Source organism: Macaca thibetana, chromosome 15 (genome assembly GCF_024542745.1).
Source record: "Macaca thibetana thibetana isolate TM-01 chromosome 15, ASM2454274v1, whole genome shotgun sequence".
Lineage (NCBI taxonomy): Eukaryota > Metazoa > Chordata > Mammalia > Primates > Cercopithecidae > Macaca > Macaca thibetana.
In genome coordinates this window covers 23,971,651-23,987,358 of record NC_065592.1, presented here as the reverse complement: position 1 = coordinate 23,987,358, position 15,708 = coordinate 23,971,651, and the positions used below count along the sequence as shown (strand labels likewise).

The window sequence follows — 15,708 nt, the reverse complement described above, 5'->3', positions numbered from 1 at the left end:
AAGAGATTATCTGAAACTGGATCTTCTATTTAAAAGGCAAGCAGTGTGTAAAAGCTTGAAAAGTTTGTAGTCAGGCCAGGTGTGGTGGCTCACACCTGTAATTCTAGCACTTTGGGAGGCTAAGGCAGGCAGATCACCTGGGCTCAGGAGTTTGAGACCAGACTGGCCAACATGGTGAAACCCCATCTCTGCTAAAAATACAAAAATTAGCTAGGCCTAGTGGCGTGTGCCTGTAATCCCAGCTACTTGAGAGGCTGAGGCAGGAGAATCACTTGAACTTGGGAGGTGGAGGTTGCAGTGAGCCGAAATCACACAATTGCACACTCCAGCCTTGGTGACAAGAGTGAGACTCCATCAAAAAAAAAAAAAAAAGAAAGAAAGAAAGAAAAGAAAGAAAAAAAGAAAGAATATAAAGAAAAAAGAAAAATTTGCAGCCTGGTCATGTGGTAGAAAAGAAAATTCCATTTTCTGGGGAGGAATAGAAGCAGCCTACAGAAATCTGCATAAGTAAAAAGGAGCCAAATGTTAACAGCCAAGACAGTGAGGAAAATGCCTCAACCTTCCTGGCAGCTCCTTCCATCACATGGCTGGAGACACAGGAGGGAAAAATGGTTTCATGGGCCAGGCCCAGGGCCTCACTGCCCTGTGCAACCTTGTGACACTGCTCTCTGTGTCTCAGCCACTCCAGTTTCAACTTTGGCTAAAAGGGCCCCAGATACATCTCAGGCTGCTGCTCCAGATGGATTATAAGCCTTGGCAGTTCCCATGTGTTGTTAAGCCTGTGGGTGTACAGAGAGCAAGAGTTGAGGATTGGGAGCTTCTGCCTAGATTTCAGAAAAAGTACAGAAATGCCTGGATGTCCAGGCAGAAGTCTGCCGCAGGAGTGGAGCCCTCATGGAGAGCCTCTAGTAAGGCAGTGCAGAGGGGAAATGTGGGGTTGAAGCCCCACACACAGAGTCCCCACTGGGGCATTGCCTAATGAAGCTGTGAGAAGAGGGTCACCCTCTTCCAGACCCCAGAATGGTAGATCCAGTGAAAGCTTGCGTTGTGCACCTGGAAAAGCCAGAGGCACTCCATACCAGCTTGTGAAAGGAGCCACAGGAGGTGTACCCTGCAGAGCCACAGAGGCAAAGCTGCTCAAGGCCTTGGAACCCCACTGAAGCTGGGTTTCAGACTTGTGTGGGACCTGTAGCCCCTTTGTTTTGGCCAAGTTCACCCTCTTGGAATAGGATAATTTATGTGATATCTGTATCTGCATTGTATCTTGGATGCAACTAACTTGTTTTTGATTTTACAGGCTCATAGGCAGTAGAGGTATGCCTTGTCTCAGATGAGACGTTGGACTTGGACTTTTGAATTAATGCTGGAATGAGTTAAAAATCTGGGGGACTATTGGGAAGGCATGATTAGTTTTGAAATGTGAGAAGGACATGAGATTTGGGAGGGTCCAGAGGTGGAATGATATGGTTTGTCTCTGTATCATCACCCAAATCTCATGTTGAATTATAATCCCCACTGCTGCAGGTGGGGTCTGGTGAAAGGTCATTGGATCATGAGGGTGGTTTCTAATGGTTAACATCATCTCCTTAGTGCTGTCTCATAACAGAGTTCTCACAAAATCTGGTTATTTAAAAGTGTGTAGTACCTCCCCCTTCACTCTTTCTCCTGCTTCTGCCATGTAAGACACGCCTCCTTCCTCTTCAACTTCTGCCATGATTGTAAGTTTCCTGAGGCCTCCTAAGCTTAGCTACCTGTACAGCCTGAAGAATCATGAGCCAATTAAACCTCCTTTCTTTATAAATTATCCAGTTTCAGGTATTTCTTTATAGCAGTGTGAGAATGGACTAATACAAGCTTTATTCCAAAAACAAAACAAAAGAGAAAGAGAATGTTTGCTTCATTCATTTGTCAATTCTAAAATTTTTTAGACTTTATGTTTAGGTGTCCATCACAAATTCCTTAATGATATTCTGGTTTAGTAGTCTCCTGCCATGGCTGACCACCAGCATGACCTAAAAATATTTCTCCTATTACAAAAGTCTAACTCCCACCCATGAATATTCCATTCACCATATCTCATTGAGCTTGAGCACATGTCTTTTGAAATTTTCTACAAATAACTTTGTTTTATAGATCTGATTGAGAAGCAATCTAGGAATATATCACTCTTTCCAAAATTCACAGAGTGACTTAGTCTATTGCTCAAGGACCTCCAGAATGTGAACTTTAATTGTCACATGACCCTTGATATTCTGGTTGCTCAGGATCATGTAGGAATACAGCATAATGTAGGTTTGTATGTATTTGCAACAAATGTAAATGGTACATTAGTGTAGGCCTACAGATATTTTTAGAGCACCTGCTTTGTACTGAGAATTTGTGAGCTTCTTGTCTGGTTTTCCAAGCCAAAGGTAGTGCTTAAATTCTGCAGGAATTTCCAGAACCAAATGTGGAGCTGGGAAAAGCCCATAATCTGAAGTGGAACTGAAACCTGAGTCCTGGATGACATATCCTCCAGAAAATAGTGGTCATCTGGACCATGAAGTTGAGAGGGACAACCAGAGGCAGCCTGCTACACCAGGAGTGAGAAGTCATTATCAGTAATATCATTATCAGTAATAAAGAAGCAAGTATGATTAAGAAACAGAATTTGGAGAAATTTCCTAGGTCAAAAGAAAAAAAGGCCTTAATAATTAAAATAGGTCAAAATAATCAATATTGTTAAAAAGTCCATACTGCCCAAAGCAATTTACAGATTCTATGCTATTACTATCAAATTGTTAATGTCATTTTTTTTTTCACAGAATTAGAACAAACTATTCTAAAACTTATATGGAACCAAAAAAAGCCCAAATGGCCAGGGCAATCTTAAGTAAAAAGAATAAAGTCAGAAGAATCATGCTACCTAATTTCAAACTATACTACAATGCTATGGTAACTAAAGCAGCAAGATACTAGTACAAAAATAGATGCATAGATCTATGGAATGAACAGAAAATGCCGAAAGGAAGCCACACACTTATAAAACCAACTGATCTTTGACAAAATTGACAAAAATATTCAGTGGGGAAAAGACACTTTATTCAACAAATGTTGTTGGGAAAACTGGCTAACCATATACAGAAGAATGAAACTGGACCCCTACCTATAACCAGATATAAAAATTAACTCAGGGTGGGTTAAAGGGTTAAATGTAAGACCTCAAAATATACAAATCCTAGTAGAAAACTTAGGAAATTCTCATCTAAACATTGACCTATGCAAATAATTTATGACGAAGACTCCAAAAGCAAATGCAACTAAATAAAAAATAGATAAATGGGATCTAATTAAACAAAAGAGCTGCTGTATGGCAAAAGAAACTAACAACAGAGGAATCAGACAACCTACAGAATAGGAGAAAATATTTGCAAACTATGCATCTGACAAGATTAATATCCAGAATCTACGTGGAACTTAAACAAATGAATAGGATTTTTAAAATCTCAATTAAAAAGTGGGCAAAGTACATGAACAGATATTACTCAAAAGAAGACATATAAATGACCAACAAACATATGAAACTCTGCTCAACATCACTAATCATCAAAGAAATACAAATCAAAATGACAATGAGTTACCACCTTACTCCTGCAAGAATGACCATTATTAAAACGTCAAAAAATAACAAATGCTAGTGAGGATTCAGAGAAAGGGGAACACTTATACACTTCTAGTGGGAATGCAAACCATTTTCACCCTTGTGAAAAGTAGTTTGGAGATTGCTCAAAGAATTAGAAATAGCATTACTATTTGACCCAGCAATGCCATTACTGGAACTGGATATGTACTCAAAGGAAAATAAATTGTTCCACCAAAAGGGACACCTTATGTTTATTGCAGCACCATTCACAATAGCAAAGACATGGAATCAGCCTAGGTGCCCATCAACAGTGGATTGCATAAAGAAAACGTGGCACGCATGCATCATGGAATACTATGCAGCCAAAAAAAAAAAAAAAGAATGAAATCACATTCTTTGCAGCAACATGGAAACATGGATACAGCTGAAGGCCATTAGCCTATGTGAATTAAGGCAGAAACAGAAAACCAAATAACACATATTCTCATTTATAAGTGGAAGCTAAACACTGGGTACACATAGTCACAAAGATGGTATCAATAGGTATGGGCCACTCCAAAAGTGGAGAGGGAAGGAAACAGATAAGTGTTAAAAAACTACTCACTGGTTACTCTGGTCGGTACTTGGATAGCATGATTATTAGAATAATATCCTAATAATACAGCAATTATTATCTAATAATATCCTAACGATATAATTATCATTATATTATATATATTCTTACATCAGAATGTAATAAGATGCTGATTATTACATTATCAGCATCACGCAGTATACCCATGTAACATACATGTACATGTATTCTCTGACTCTATAATGAAACGAATAAATAAAATCAAACTCACATGCATACAAAAAACCAAACCCCAAAATAAATAAAAGCTTCATTTTGACACTTAAAATGTATTAAAGCCTCATTTAATACTAAATTTGACTAGATTAAGGCCTCTCAACATTGGCATTACTGATATGTTGGGGGCTTTCCTGAGCATCAGTAAGATATTTAGCAGCATTTCTGGTCTCCATCCACTAGATACCCGCACTATACCCCAGGTGTAACAATCAAAACATCTCCATATTGCCAAATGTATCCTGGGGGATCAAAATTGCTCCTGGTTGAGAACTACTGGCCTAAATATTTCTTCTCTGTGCATTGTGTTCATTAAAATAAACCATGCTTCTTCTCATTACAGAACTTCTAAAAACTCCAGCTCTTCTATGTGAAATAATCTCCATTTTCCCACCTCTAAATCCTTAATGTCAGATTATTGCTCATATCCAAGTGTAATGGTCACTCCATGGGTGAAGCCTACACTAATCCATCAATCACAGTATCATAATAACAGTCCTTCATTTAGTGTTAATTTGTAGCTGTATGTTGACCATTGGGATCAGGGAATAATTTCTGACTCCTCTTTCAGCCAGTATACTTCATAAGATCTGGGGTATTATCTATTTTACCCACTATTACATCCTCAGTACCTACTATGAAGGCTGGCCCAAGATGGAAACTCAATGAACATTTATTGAATGAATGAATGAAGGAAGGAAAACTGAACAAAAACTTACAGCCTCTGAAACCAACAACTATTTTCTGATTACTGATTTTGCATCAAGCAAGATCCTGAGCAGTGGGACTCAGAGAAAAATAATACACAGTCTACCCTAAGAGGCATAGCCTTGCTGAAGAAATTCATTTGTAAGTAAAAAGGAATGATAGAGCATCCTAAGTGGTCAGTGGAGGTCTCAAGAACCTGAAGTTAACTATATGCAGAATTCCAAGATCTGCCTGTGAGAATAAGAAAAGATTTCTCAAAGAAGGTAATTTAATTATTGAGCTCAGATTAAAGGTTAGATAGAAATTCACTAGGTAGACTAGGATGGATTGAGAAGAGAGGTGTTAGAACTGGTGTGGCAGGTGGGAAATCACTCCACACAGCAGTGCTGAAGGTGTGCCACAATCCAGCCGGCTGAGAATCACCACACACTTCTGTACGAGTGAAGAGTGGGACTTAAATTAGGCAGTAGTGGGAAATGAGATTAAAGATTTAAGCAAGGAAAGAGCATGAGAACTTTGTGTGCCAGGCTCAAGAGTTTGGAGATTATCCTGAAGACAATCAGTGGTCACAGAAAGGAAATGAGCAGTGGTATAAGAGTCAGATCTGTGATTTCAGACTGATAATCTGAATGTTGGCTAGAAGATAAAGAAAGACAAAACTTCAGAATGTCATAATGCAATGTTTTATTAAAAATAAAATCCTTTGCATGACCATGGGTCTACTACACAATAATTTCTTTCTTTTTTTTTTTTTTTTTTTTGAGACAGTCTCACTCTGTCACCCAAGCTGAAGTGCAGTGGCATGCTCTTGGCTCACAGCAACCTTCGCCTCCTGGGTTCAAGTGATTCTCCTGCCGCAGCTTCCTGAGTAGCTGGGATTACAGGTGTGTGCCACCAGGCCAGGCTAACTTTTGTATTTTGAGTAGAGACAAGGTTTTGCCATGTTGGCCAGGCTGGTCTCGAACTCCTCAGCCTCCCAAAGTGCTGGGATTATAGGTGTGGGCTACTGTGCCTGGCTGCACATAGTAATTTCTCCTCAAAGAAAATCAGAAGGAAAACTAAGTATGAAGTCCAAAAATTCAGAAAGCCTCTTCTTACTAAGAAGAAGGCAAAAAGCTTATTGTGACTAGTGAGTCTTTCTAGCCTCTTCCCAAAGAACCCATATTTATTGTTACTGGAAATGTATGTATTAGAAGTTATAGAGATCAGGAGACCAGCTCCAGGTTTCAGGGATGAAGAGACAAACAGGCATTTTTTGGACCCTGTGCCATTCTGAAATCAGATGATTGAGTGTTTATTTTCCCATTGTCTGCATTTCTGACTTGTCCTCCAACATGAATAATTGTCAAGGTTTTGGTAGGCTGAAGTATATTCTAGGGAAACTGGACTTGCAATTTTGCAGAATTTCACGATATCTTTTGCAGTTCTTCGTCCAATTGATTGTTTAAATCTAGTTTATTTTTACCTTGTTGGTCCTGGACATACTATCAGCTGAAATATTTATATCACTGCCTCTTAGGAGTTATACATTTCCCTTATTCTGTAAAAAATAATAAAATAAAAGTGCTGACCTGCTCCATGTATATGAGTAATTGTTTTTATTTTAATTGCTTGAGTGCTTGTGAAAGGAGATTGAATTGTCTGGCCTCTTTTCTCTTTGACCATTTCTTAAATTACTTTCATTTTTTTCCTTTTGCCACCAAAAGTATTATCCTGGTTACCAACAATGTCTTTGGAGACTATTTGAAGTTGAAATCTTCATGCTAAATGTAACCATTTAAAAGGAGGTGTGGGAAGCATAGACATACAGAACCGTGCCTTGCTACCCAATGCCGAAGTCCTCCTCACCCAGGCAGGTTCCGGGACACCGGGAAAGAAAAGCCTAAGCATATTCTTGCTGTTGTTTAAATCTTATTTTTGAAAACAAGCCCCCCCCCCCACACACACACAAATAGGCACACATATTTTTTCTTACAAATAGCATTCTGTTCCCAACACACTCCCCTTCTGACTTCATTCATTTATTCAACACAATTAATGAATAATCATTGTGTGCCAATCAGAGAGCAAAACAGTCAAGTCTCTGACTGTATAGTCTCTGGTTTATCATGGAAAGTGGGCAGCTTAGCAATTAACACTATCATGAGGCAGTATACCATGGGAGAATGTTTTTTGGATCCAGAAAGTCATGCAAGTTATTTCAGGAGAAGTGATATTCAAGTTAAATAAGAAGAATGTGTGAGAAAAGGCTAGCAATAGAAAGGAAGACTGTTACAGGTTAGAGTTGAAGTGTCAGTTGGCAAGAGATTCAACTAAGGAGGTGAGGACCTGGATGGTATCATTTTTAAAAATTATGTTTCTACATCCATGTGGTCAGGCATACTGTGTTCCACACCAGCTCCAAATCTTCATAGCTGTTTGGTCTTGAGCAAGTTTCTTTCTAAGACTTGAGCAAGGTAGAGCATATAAATTGTTTGCACAGTGGCTGAAATGTGGTAACTGCTTAATAAGAATTAATGTCTATTATGACAATAACTTGATTAGTATTATGATTATCATTATTATTATTGTTATATAATTTTATTATGTAACACCTCAGTCAAGTTATTTGCAATCAACGTTTTCCTGGAAGCCATCCAACATTTGATCACCTCTCTACCCATTCTACTCTTGTTCCCCCTCCATCTGTCCTTTTCTTTCTCTTGCCCTCTCACTCCGTAGCTGATGCTCCATCATGACTGGGCTCCAGGAACTGGGCAATTGATAATCTAAAGTAATGGAGTCCTGTTTGTTACTTCCATGCCAGGACCATGTCAAAGATCACTTCCCATACATAACTCACTTGGAAATTCACATTAGCATGTTCTACCCCTTATGGGGAGAGGGATGAATGAGCAGAGCCGAAAATATGAGTCAAATACTATTACTCACTTGGTTGTCAGCACTAAAAATAGTCTTCGGCTTGACCCTGTTCATGTTTCTCAGTTTATCCACATTCCTATATCCACACTGCCATATCTAAAGTTAGGATTCATCTTCCACTTAAATGAATGTAATATCATCCCCATTTTTCTTTTTCTCTGTTTCCAAACTGGCCTGCTCCAATCCAGCTTCCACTGAGATATCAAAAGCATCTTTCAATAACACCACACTGATCATTTTATATCCACATTTGAAAACTTTCAAATGTTCCCTCTTTCCTAAATAATAAATCTATCAGTATACTTTTGATTGCAAAGAACAATAACAAACTCGCAATAATTTAAAAGGTAACGAGAATATATTGGTTTATATCCCTGAGAAATCCAGAGGTAATTTGCACTATAGACACAATTTGATAAGGGTTAATATGGTTTGGATCTGTGGTCCCACTCAGATTTCATTTTGAATTGTAATCCTCATAGTTCCCTTGTGATGAAGGAAGAACCTGGTGGACTGTTTTCCTCATGCTGTTCTCGTGATAGTGAGTGAGTTCTCGCGAGATCTGATGGTTTTATAAGGGGCTCTTTCTCCCTTCACTTTCTTTCTCTTTCTCCTGCTGCCCTGTAACGGGTGTTGTTTCCCCTTCTGCCATGATTGTGAGCTTCCCGAGGCCTCCCCACCCATGTGGAACTGTGAGTCCATTAAACCCCTTTCCTTGATAAATTACCCAGTCTCAGGTATTTCTTTATAGCAGTGTGAAAACTTACTAATACAAGGGTGTAAGCTATTTCTTTGTTATTCTCTTAGTTCCCCTCCAAATGTCAGCTTTACTGTTTAGCCAGTCTTTCTCATGAATGGAAAAATGTTTAAAGCAGTCATGGGTATTCTATCTGCACACCACACAATCTAGAGGCAGAGAGACAAACAAGAGTCAAGGGATTTTTTTCAATGGCTTCATCTTAAGGTATGGACCTACCCTCTGAACGAATCATTGAATCTACAGCCATATCAGGAGTTGACTGCCTTAGGTTTTGGTTTAAAACCCATCTCTGAGTTGAACCCTGTGGGAAGATTTGTGGGACTGCTGTAATCTGTTAGTTGAGGAGAATCAGGACCAACTGTGGAAGCATGAATTAAAGGAATTTCTAGCCAAACAAAATGAGCCATTGTGGAGAGATTCAGTGGATACTTGGAAGGCAAATAATGATGTCCTTCATCTAGGGATGTCATTCAAGTCTCATCACAATCTACCTCCAAGTTGATTCCAGTTTCCCATTATGCCTCTTCATATGTTACTGTTATCAGACTGAATTAATTGCCCAAAGTTTCTGGTTCTGTGCTTTTATTTCAGATTGACTTTCTGTATGGAATGCCAACCTTCTGCCTCTGCTCTTTCTTCAATAATGCCTACCCTTAAACTATATCTAGCCTTTAAGATACACCTCAAGTGCTATCTCCTCATAGATACACAACATTTTTCTGCCTCTGTCTCCAGCTGTAATGAATTAAAAAACACTGAGTTTGCCATCTCCAGTCTGAATTTACATTCAGGAGCTATCCTTACTAACAGAGTGGTTATGTGAGACTGCCTTCCTTGCTTGGCCTCTTTCTCGTCTTACTGAAAGATCAGTTTTCTCTATCTTTCTTTTTTTAACCAAGGAATTACTGTTGGTGTGTCTTGGAGCATTCTTCTATAGGTAAATGATGCCACTTTTTATTTAAATGCTGAGTTAGATTTTTGAGCTGGAATTTTGAAAAGTCTGGAAGGCTACTTATTCTATTAGGGAAATATTTTAAAAATAACAGACCAATTCAATGCTCTAAAAATTATTACTCAAGTGCATGAAGACTGTTGAGGCAGCCTACAAAAGTTACACATTCCCCATAGTTTGTCCATGGGGCACCAATATGTATTTTATCTCATTTGTAAGTAAGTCTTATTCTGTATGGCACCTATAGTTTTGAGAAGTAATATGTAAATCAAATTTTATGTTCTCATTACCTATAATCATAAAGATGAATTGTATAGAATTATTTTCAATTTTTAGTGGCCTCAAATACCTCTGCTGCATGGTAAGTTATTAACGAACTGTAAATACATATTTAACTTAACATTTTAAAGATAAGCATTAATGAAGCAAAAATACTTTAGATTATATTGGTAGTAATCACTGATTCATTAGTTTTGGAAGGTTAAGTTTTGGTTATAATGAGCTTTTATCCCTGTTGGAAACTTGTGTTCTCATTTCCTTCTAGGTTAAAACAAGGGCATAAACAAATGCTGACATGAAGGCATGGAAAAACAAGATTGCAGCACAAGATGTCAATTTCAATTGTGGAACAAGGGCATTTTGAGAACTGATATGGTTTCCTTTATGTTGATTTCAAACATTAGTGGTGAATGGTTGCGAACGTCTTTAATCAGGCTTTTAAAGATGTGAGTATTCATATGGCTTTTAGTATTTTTTCTTTTTGCAGACCACATTTTTTTAATATATCAAGTTCACTAGTAATTCTGAGAAGCAACTAAGTATATGAAATATGATTCATGAAGGTCAGTGAAGCATTGGGTTAGGAGTGTAAGCACTGCCAGGTGAGAAAGTGCTCATCATATAACGGAGACATGGAGAAAGGACAGAGGAGTCGATATGAAGAAAGCTGAATGGCTAAGTCTGGGTTGAGTCAAGCAAAAAAATAGAAAATAAAAACATTGAATTATATAAGTCATAAAATAAAATAAATATCCATAAACTTATGCTGATATAACAAAGGAATAAATGAATGAATAAATGAATGAATGTCAATAAATAAGTGGAGAGAAAAAGATACCCTTCCTTACTGTACAATATGTTAGTTTCCTATTGTTATTGTAACAAATTACAGTGACTCTTCACTTTACATAGTGGATGGGTTTTTGAAAACTCTGACTTTTCAACTGGTTCAGGAAGCCAATTTTACCGTAGGCTAATTGATATAACAAGAGTTCATTTCCTAGCATATATTGCTGATCACAAAAAAAATTACCAAACTTCAAAATAAAAACTGAAAAATTGCTAACATAAAACACTGAAACAAAAGTAAGATAATTATTTACTCAATTATTCCAGTTCAGGGTCACCAGGGGCTAGACTCTATCCTGGCAACCCAGGAAGCGAGGTGGGAACCAATACTGGACCGGATGCCATTCCATGGCAGATAACACTCACTCACACATACACATACATGCAAACACATGCACACACATGTATGCACACACATTCAGACAATTCAGACACATCAATTAACCTGACATGCACATCTTTAGAAGGTAAGGAGAAACCCCAGTACCTGAAGAAAACTCATTCAGACATAGGAAGGATGTGCAAACTTCACATAGAAAGTGGCCCTCTGGCCAAAAATCAGTTTAATTTTTTTCTCATTCCTATTACAATGAAACTATGTTGGACAAAAGTGATGTTTTTGGAGTAATGTTGTACTACAAATTTATTAAAGAAAGCAAATTAATTCTTTTTTTTTTTTTTTTTTTTTTTTTTTTTTTTTTTTGAGACGGAGTCTTGCTCTGTCACCCAGGCTGGAGTGCAGTGGCCGGATCTCAGCTCACTGCAAGCTCCGCCTCCCGGGTTTACGCCATTCTCCTGCCTCAGCCTCCCGAGTAGCTGGGACTACAGGCGCCCGCCACCTCGCCCGGCTATTTTTTTGTATTTTTTAGTAGAGACGGGGTTTCACCGTGTTAGCCGGGATCGTCTCTCGATCTCCTGACCTCGTGATCCGCCCGTCTCGGCCTCCCAAAGTGCTGGGATTACAGGCTTGAGCCACCGCGCCCGGCCGCAAATTAATTCTTAAATTAAAAAATTATAGTTCTGGAAGTCAGAAGTTTGAAACGGGTCTCACTGGGATAAAATCAAGTGTGAGCCGAAGTAGATTTCTTACAGAAAGCTATAAAGGAGAATACATTTTCTTCCCATTTCCAGTTTCAAGAGGCTTTCTGCATTCCTAGCATTGCGGTTCCTTCCATCATCAGTGTCCAGGATGATCAGTAGAATTTTTCCCGTATTGATCTGACACAACTCTTCCATCTCTCCTCCACTTAAAAGATCCTTGTGGTTACATAGGACCATCTAGGTAATTCAAACTGAGCTCCTTTTCCTAAGGTCGGATGATTAGCCATTATAATTTCATCTACAATCTGATTTTCCCCTTGCCATGAAACATAGTATATACACAAGTTCTGGGGTTTAAGATGTAGCCATTTTGGAAGGACCATTATTCTGCCTGTCAGATAGAATTACACTGATAAATGTAAGAGGAACAATGTAAATCAAAATTACCACTTGGAAAACACCATTGTATTAATCATTGTATGCATCAATGTATACTACCATTAGGGATGATGAGAGGCATACTATTTAAATAGTTTCAAATTATCTCCACACATAATGCTTACTAATTACAAGTGGAGTAATTAAAATTTTGCATGCAGAAACATGACAGACATCACTGTAACCAAGAAATCTGTGAGCTATGGGACAACTAGAAGCAACCACATATATGTGCAATTGGAGTCTCCAAAGGAGGGAAGAGAAAGAATAACAAGACAGTATTTAAAGAAATAATGACTAAAAATTCTCCACATCCGAAGAAAATTATAAACTCACATATCCCAGGAGCACAAATAACAAACAGGAGAAACATAAGGAAAATTACAACAAGGCACATCATAATAAAATTTCTTAAACCAATGATAAAAAATGTTGTGATCAAGCAAACAAAAACAACACATTATGCAGAGAGGATAAAAGGCAATGGATACTCATCAGGAAAAATAGAACTCAGAAGAAAGTAAAGCAACATTATTAAAGTATTGAATAAAGGCAAAAACAAAATTAAAAAGTCAATCGGAATATTATATCAGCATGAATATAATTAAAATGCTAAAGCAAAATAATTTTACAGACCAAATGAAAGCTGAAAGAGCTTGTCTTTGGTCAACTAGCTCTAGAAGAAATGCTTTAAAAAAATCTTTCAAATAGAAGATAATCAGAAATAATTTAGCACTTACACAAAGAAGTGGACACAATCGGAAATTGTAAATACGTATATAACAATAAAATGCCTTTACTTTCTTTATTAAAATTTATTAAAAAATAAATAACTTTGATTTCTCAGAAAAGAGTGACAGGGATCATATTTAGCCTCTTACTCCACTGAAACTACCAACAAACAAAATATATGAACCAATGGTTTTCAAGACATTAGGCAATGAAGGGCAGTGATTCCTGAGAGACAAGAAACAAGGTGAACACCGTAATTGCCACAGCTTATCACCTGGAGAGAGTTTCCAGGCCTAACAGCAAGAAAAGGAATGCAGTCTGAACGGAAAATGTTCCCTGAGTTGAGGAGCCAGTAATGAGTCCTAGGAGACCAAGGAGGCTAGAATTCTCAGTACAGAGTAATAGAGAGGAGTTAACTGCACAGAGAGAGAACTTTGAACGTATACAGGAGGTGCCTCTCAATTCTTTTAGCTCGGTATTACTAGAATGCTAATTCCTCCAAAATGGACCTATAGCTTCAATGCAAATACAATCAAAAGCCTAGAAGAGATTTCTGTAGAAGTTAACGTGCTACTTCTATAATTTATATGGAAATGCATGGGGCCTAGAATAGACAAAATAATTTTGAAAAAAATGAATAGGAAGGACAAACACTACTTGATATTAAGACTTATTATGAAGCTGATATTTTTTAAAGACATTTTTTTCAGAATGCAAATGTTGCTGATGTTTTCCCTCAGAGCGCACTTCTTTTGAGCTCATGTGAGCCCGGGACAGGGAGACATCTGTTTCCCTTCAGGGGCCTCTTCAGTAGCAGTTTCCTGCCACAAATTCACTCTCCATGTTCTAAATACATATAACCTTGTTCTAGTACTGCCTGTCCTCAAGTTGTCCTTTTCTTTTCATTTATTTTTTTAAATTCGGAGCAGCACTACAGAACCTTATAGATCAAGCTTGTCCAAACCACGGCCTGTGGGCCTTATGCAGCCCAGCATGGCTTTGAATGTGGCCCAGCACAAATTTGTGAACTTTCTTAAGACATTATGAGATGTTTTTTTGAGTGATTTTTTCCTTAGCCTATCAGTTATCATTAGTGTTGGTGTATTTTATGTATGGCCCAAGACAATTCTTTCAGTGTGGCCCAGGGAAGCCAAAAGATTGGACAGTGCTGTTACAGATGTATTCAAGACCAATAGATAGAAGGACTAATCAATTGATCTTAGAAAAACTGCAGATAATGACCTGGAAAAGCTATCATTTCTCAGAGGATTCAGGTTACTGAAGACCATGGTTTCTAGAACCACTTAAGGCTGCCAGTGAACTTAGAACTCACATACTATCCTAAGATCATTTAAACTAAAAAAAATCTGAGACAGATCTCAATCAAGTCAGAAGTTTATTTTGCCAAGATTGAGGACACTCCTGGGAATAAAAAGAAAGAAACACAAGTTTCAGTAGAATCTGTGGCCTGTGCTTTTTTCCAAAGAAGGTTTTGAGAACTTTGGTATTTAAAGGGGAAAAAGAGGGCAGGAGGGGAAAGAAGAAAGAAAAAAGAAGAGGAAGGGTAGCCAATGAGGCAAGTCGTTACATTTTCGTGAGGCTTTGACTAGTCTCACTGAAACCACATTTTATATGTGAAAAGGGAGGAAGAGGTGAAAAAGGTCAATTATTCATTCATTCGTCTGGTACTCAGGAAATTCGTATTTTATGTAAGCTAAAATAAGCCAGGCTGGGTGCAGTGGCTCATGCCTGTAATCCCAGAACTTTGGGAGGCCGAGGCGGAAGGATCACAAGGTCAGGAGTTCGAAACCTGCCTGGCCAATATGGTGAAACCCCGTCTGTACTAAAAATATAAAAAATTAGCTGGGCATGGAGGTGTGTGCCTGTAGTCCCAGCTACTCAGGAGGCTGAGGCAGGAGAATCACTTGAACCCAGGAGGCGGAGGTTGCAGTGAGCAGAGATCGCACCACTGCACTCCAGCCTGGATGACACAGAGAGACTCTAACTCAAAAAAAAAAAAAAAAAAAAAAAAAAAGCATGTGAAATTACAGCTATCTCTTTGGGAACTAAAGGAGGTCAGTTGTGTTGTTGTCACTGTTGTCGTTTTTCAAGTGAATCAGTTCCCAAGCTTAACTTTTCCCTTTGGCATAGTGAATTTGGGGTTCTGAGATTTTATTTTTCTTTCACAATCTCAATTCCTGTAAAGAATTAGAAAAGTAAGATTGCTGATTCTTTTCAAAAATTTTGTTGCAATAATGGTATTATTACTTTGTAGGTCTTTTTTCATTTTTCCCTGAATTACCATCTAAGCGTATCCTCACTTTTATCCATTACCATAATTTAAATCTGCCACAATAATCAATATAAACAAACTGTAAAATAATGTTCTTGTTAAAAACAAAACTAATTTAGCTCAGTTCCACAAAACGTTTTGAATCCCTACTATAATTTTTGACCTGAAGTTACAAACATAAATTTATATGCCCTCCTTTCCCAAGAAAGGACAGAATGAAAAGAAATGTGAATATTAACTTTTATTGCAATTTCTCCAGACT

General features: G+C 37.9%; 1 long non-coding RNA gene across 1 annotated transcript in view; it reads left to right on the top strand.

The window, feature by feature from the left end:
- The window catches only part of LOC126937171 (uncharacterized), an 84,302-nt gene extending 81,109 nt beyond the window's left edge, over positions 1-3,193 (top strand). Inside the window, exons 3-4 of the long non-coding RNA XR_007719671.1 lie at positions 2,432-2,590; positions 2,805-3,193. This is a non-coding gene — a long non-coding RNA (uncharacterized LOC126937171). The remainder of the gene's footprint in view (positions 1-2,431; positions 2,591-2,804) is intronic.
- Positions 3,194-15,708: the final 12,515 nt, after the last annotated feature.